Genomic DNA, 5965 nt, shown 5'->3' with positions numbered 1-5965 from the left:
CTTGTTGGATGGGGTTGGTTAGAACTTCCCAACCTCTTCTTTGGATCTCATGTCGGATCTTCGGATACTCATTTTTCTTGAGCTTGAAAGGGACCTCGGGGATCACCTTCTTCTTAGCCACAACATCATAGAAAGTGGTCTTGATGGGCTTTGGAGATGAATCTTTCCATCTCCCATGACTCGGAGGTGGAAGCTTTTGTCTTTCCTTTCCATTTTTCTAGAGGTTTCTCCGGCCTTAGGTGCCATCAATGGTAATGAAAAAACAAAAAGCTTATGCTTTTACCACACCAAACTTAAAATATTGCTCGTCCTCGAGCAAGAGAAGAAAGAAAAGAAGAAGAAAAGAAAATATGGAGGAGAGTAAGGGAGGTGTATCCGGCCAAGGTGTAGAAGAGGGGGTTGTGTTGTGTGAAACTTAAGGAGAATGGAGGGGTTTATATAGTGAGGGGAGAGGGAGTAGGTTCGGCCATTTAAGGTGGGTTTGGGTGGGAAAGAAATTTGAATTTTGAAGGTAGGTGGGGTTTATGGGGAAGAGTGGATGGATGTGAGTGGTGAAGGGGGTAATTGGGAAGAGAGATTGAGGTGATTGGTGAAGGGTTTTGGGGAAGAGTGTTTATTGGAAAAAGAAGATGAATGTTGAGAAGAGGGGAGAATATGCTAGGTGGGGATCCTGTGGGGTCCACAGATCCTGAGGTATCAAGGATTTACATCCCTGCACCAATTAGGCATGTACAATGCCTTTGCATGCAATTCTGGCATTTAAACGCCGAAGTGATGCATATTCTGGGTGTTTAACGCCCAACTGCAACATGTTTTTGGCGTTGAACGCCAGTTCTATGCTTGTTTCTGGCGTTCAGCGGCAGTTCTCCTCAGGGTATATTCCTAGCGTTTAAACGCCAGAATGCTGCTTGTTTCTAGCGTTCAACGCCAGATCCATGCTCTGTTTTGGCGTTGAACGCCAGCCAGATGCTCCTTACTGGCGTTTAAACGCCAGTAAGTCCTTCCTCCAAGGTGTGATTTTTCTTCTGCTGTTTTTGATTCTGTTTTTAATTTTGATATTTTTTTTGTGACTCCACAAGATCATGAACCTAATAAAACATAAGAGAACAATGAAAATAAAATAAAATTAGATAAATAAAAATTGGGTTGCCTTCCAATAAGCGCTTCTTTAATGTCAATAGTTTGACAGTGGGCTCTCATGGAGCTTCACAGGTGATCAGGTCAATGTTGTAGACTTCCAACACCAAACTTAGAGTTTGGATGTGGGAATTCAACACCAAAATTAAAGTTTAATTGTGGGGGCTTTGTTTGACTCTGTACAGAGAGAAACTTTTCATGCTTCCTCTCCATTGTTAAAGAAGAAGATCCTTGAGCCTTAAACACAAGGTAGTCCCCATTCAATTGAAGGACTAATTCTCCTCTGTTAACATCTATCACAACTCCTGCTGTGGCTAGGAAAGGTCTTCCAAGGATGATGCATTCATCCTCCTCCTTCCTAGTATCTAAGATTATGAAATCAGCAGGGACGTAAAGGCCTTCAACCTTTACCAACACGTCCTCTACCAATCCATAAGCTTGTCTTAATGACTTGTCTGCCATTTGTAATGAGAATATGGCAGGCTGTACCTCAATGATCCCCAGTTTCTCCATTACAGAGAATGGCATAAGATTTATGCCTGACCCTAGGTCACACAGAGCCTTGTCAAAGGTCATGGTGCCTATGGTACAGGGTATTACGAATTTGTCAGGATCTTGTTTCTTTTGAGGTAAAGTTTGCTGAACCCATGTATCTAGTTCACTAATGAGCAAGGGAGGTTCACCTTCCCTAGTCTCATTACCAAATAACTTGGCATTCAGCTTCATAATGGCTCCTAGATATTGAGCAACTTGCTCTCCAGTTACATCTTCATCCTCTTCAGAGGAAGAATAGTCTTCAGAGCTCATGAATGGCAGAAGGAGGTTTAATGGGATCTCTATGGTTTCTATATGAGCCTCAGATTCCTTTAGGTCCTCAATAGAGAACTCCTTCTTGCTTGAGAGACGTCCCATGAGGTCTTCCTCATTGGGATTCACGTCATCTCCCTCCTTCTTGCATTCAGCCATGTTGAGTATATCAATGGCCTTGCACTCTCTCTTTGGATTCTCTTCTGTTTTGCTTGGGAGAGTACTAGGAGGGGTTTCAGTAACTTTCTTACTCAGCTGGCCCACTTGTGCCTCCAAATTTCTAATGGAGGATCTTGTTTCAGTCATGAAACTTAAAGTGACCTTAGACAGATCAGAGACTAGATTAGCTAAATTAGAAGTGCTTTGCTCAGAATTCTCTGTCTCTTGCTGAGAAGATGATGGAAAAGGCTTGCCATTGCTAAACATGTTTCTTCCACCATTATTAAAGCCTTGTTGAGGCTTTTGTTGATCCTTCCATGAGAAATTTGGATGATTTCTCCATGATGAGTTGTAGGTGTTTCCATAAGGTTCTTCTAAGTAATTTACCTCTGTTATTGCAGGATTATCAGGATCATAAGCTTCCTCTTCAGAAGATGCCTCTTTAGTACTGTTGGATGCATTTTGCCATCCATTCAGACTTTGGAAAATCATGTTGACTTGCTGAGTCAACATTTTGTTCTGAGCCAATATGGCATTCAGAGCATCAATCTCAAGAATTCCCTTCCTCTGAGGCGTTCCATTATTCACGGAATTCCTCTCAGAAGTGTACATGAACTGGTTATTTGCAACCATGTCAATAAGTTCTTGAGCTTCTGCAGGTGTTTTCTTTAGGTGAATGGATCCACCTGCAGAATGGTCCAATGACATCTTAGAGAACTCAGATAGACCGTAATAGAATATATCTATCATGGTCCATTCTGAAAAAACATGTCAGAAGGACATCATTTGGTCATCTATTTGTATCTTTTCCAAGCTTCATAGAGGGATTCACCATCTTTTTGTTTGAAGTTCTGAACATCCACTCTAAGCTTGCTCAGCTTTTGAGGAGGAAAGAATTTAGCCAAGAAGGCTATGACCAGCTTATCCCAAGAGTCCAGGCTATCCTTAGGTTGTGAATCCAACCATGTTCTAGCTCTGTCTCTTACAACAAAAGGAAAAAGCATGAGCCTGTAGACTTCAGGATCTACTCCATTCGTCTTTACAGTCTCGCAGATCTGCAAGAACTTAGTTAAAAACTGATAGGGATCTTCTGATGAAAGTCCATGAAACTTGCAGTTTTGTTGTATTAGAGCAACTAGTTGAGGTTTCAGCTCAAAATTGTTTGCCCCAATGGTAGGGATTGAGATGCTTCTTCCATCAATCTTGGAAGTAGGTGTAGTATAATCACCAAGCATCTTCCTTGCATTATTGTTGTTAGGTCTGGCTGCCATCTCCTTCTCTTGTTCGAAAATTTTAGTAAGGTTGTCTCTGGATTGTTGTAATTTGGCTTCTCTTAGTTTCCTCTTCAGAGTCCTTTCAGGTTCAGGGTCAGCTTCAACAAGAATGCCTTTTTCTTTGTTCCTACTCATATGAAAGAGAAGAGAACAAGAAAAGAAGAGAAGAGGAATCCTCTATGTCACAGTAAAGAGGTTCCTTATTGTTAGTAGAAGAAGAAAGGGAATAAAGAAAGGAGAATCCAAATAGAAGGGTGAGGATAGGGGTAGTGATTTGAGATGAAGAGAGGTGAAGAAAAGTGTTAGTAAATGAATGAATAAATAGAATAATATGAGAGAGGGAGAAATTTTTGAAAAATAAATTTTAAAAAGGAGTTAAATGATTTTCGAAAATAAAGATAAGAAATAAAATTAAAATTAAAATTTAAAACAATTAATTAATTAAAGAAAGAATTTTGAAAAAAGAGGGAGGTATTTTCGAAAATTAAAGAGAGAAAAAAGTTGTTAGGTGGTTTTGAAAAAGATAAGAAACAAACAAAAAGTTAATTAGTTAGTTGAAAAAGATTTGAAAATCAAATTTGAAAATATAAGAAGATAAGAAGTTAGATAAGATATTTTGAAATCAAATTTTTGAAAAAGATATGATTTAAAAAGATATGATAAAAAGATATGATTAAAAAGATATGGTTGAAAAAGATTTAATTTTTAAAATTTAAAATTAATTACTTAACTAATAAGAAACTAAAAGATAAGATTCTAGAATTTAAAGATTGAATCTTTCTTAACAAGAAAGTAACAAACTTCAAATTTTTGAATCAATCATATTAATTGTTAGTGTAATTTTCGAAAATCATGAAATACTATTAAGAAAAATATTTTTGAAAAATATTTTTTTTTTAAAATTTTTGAAAATAGAAAAAATGAAAAAGATTTGATTTTTGAAAGAGATTTTGAAAAGATAAAATTTTTAAATTTGAAAATTTGACTTGACTTGTAAGAAACAACTAATTTTAAAACTTTTTGACTAAGTCAACCCAAATTTTCGAAATTTTTGAGAGAAATAAGGAAAAGATATTTTTTTATTTTTTTGAATTTTTAATGATGAGAGAGAAAAACATAAAAATGACCCAAAACATAAAAATTTTGGATCAAAACACAAGATGCATGCAAGAACACTATGAATGTCAAGATGAACACCAAGAACACTTTGAAGATCATGATGAACATCAAGAACATATTTTTGAAAATGTTTTGATGCAAAGAAAACATGCAAGACACCAAACTTAGAAATCTTTAATGCATGGACACTATGAATGCAAAAATGCATATGAAAAACAATAAAAGACACAAAACAAGAAAACATCAAGATCAAACAAGAAGACTTACCAAGAACAACTTGAAGATCATGAAGAATACCATGAATGCATGAATTTTCGAAAAATAATGCATAAATTTTTTTAAAAAAACATGCAATTGACACCAAACTTAAAAATTGACTCAAGACTCAAACAAGAAACACAAAATATTTTTTATTTTTTTATGATTTTTTTGTATTTTCTTTTATTTTTTTCGAAAAACATATAGGAAAAGCAATTAAGAGATTCAAAATTGTTAATAAGAATTCCAGAAATCTTTTAATGTTAGTCTAAAGCTCCAATCCAAGGGTTGGGCATGGCTTAATAGCCAGCCAACTTTAGAAGATATAAATCAGGCATGTAACAACTGATATTCCAATTAACTTGCCTCTATGCTGATGGTTTTGAAGCCTCAATCCAATTGAGTTAGACATGGCTTTACAGCTAGCCAAGCTTCAACATACTTTATGAAACACTAGAGTTCATTCTTAAAAATTTTGAATAATTTTTCGAAAACAAAGAAAAAATTTTGAAAAATATTTTTAAAAACTTTTTGAAAAGAAAAATAAAAAGAAAATTACCTAATCTGAGTAACAAGGCGAACCATCAGTTGTCCATACTCGAACAATCCCCGGCAACGGCGCCAAAAACTTGGTGCACAAAATTGTGATTATCAACAATGGCTCCAATAACTTGGTAGCGCTCTCAAACGTGAAACACACTTAGTCACAACTCCACACAACTTACCAGCAAGTGCACTGGGTCGTCCAAGTAATACCTTACGTGAGTAAGGGTCGATCCCACGGAGATTGTTGGTATGAAGCAAGCTATGGTCATCTTGTAAATCTCAGTCAGGCGGATAGTAAATGGCTATGAAGTTTTCGAATATTAATAATAAATAAAACAGAAAATAAAGATAGAGTTACTCATGTAATTCAATGGTGGGAATTTCAGATAAGTGTGTGGATGTGCTTGTCCCTGTTGGATCTCTGCTTTCCTACTGTCTTCCTTCAATCCTTCTTATTCCTTTCCATGGCAAGTTGTATGTAGGGCATCACCGTTGTCAATGGCTACATCCCATCCTCTCAGTAAAAATGGTCCAAATGCTCTGTCACAGCACGGCTAATCATCTGTCGGTTCTCAATCAGGTTGGAGTAGAATCCCTTGATTCTTTTGCGTCTGTCACTAACGCCCAGCCTTCAGGAGTTTGAAGCTCGTCACAGTCATTCAATC

The 5965-nt window shown here is 36.6% G+C and overlaps 1 non-coding gene across 1 annotated transcript; it reads left to right on the top strand.

The window, feature by feature from the left end:
* Positions 1-2871: 2871 nt before the first annotated feature.
* Positions 2872-2975, top strand: LOC127743145 (small nucleolar RNA R71). The gene has a single exon (XR_008004459.1). It is a non-coding gene; the product is annotated as a small nucleolar RNA R71 (small nucleolar RNA).
* Positions 2976-5965: the final 2990 nt, after the last annotated feature.

The sequence above is a fragment of the Arachis duranensis genome, chromosome 1 (genome assembly GCF_000817695.3).
Source record: "Arachis duranensis cultivar V14167 chromosome 1, aradu.V14167.gnm2.J7QH, whole genome shotgun sequence".
Taxonomy (NCBI): domain Eukaryota; kingdom Viridiplantae; phylum Streptophyta; class Magnoliopsida; order Fabales; family Fabaceae; genus Arachis; species Arachis duranensis.
This window is presented reverse-complemented; position numbering and strand designations above follow the sequence as displayed.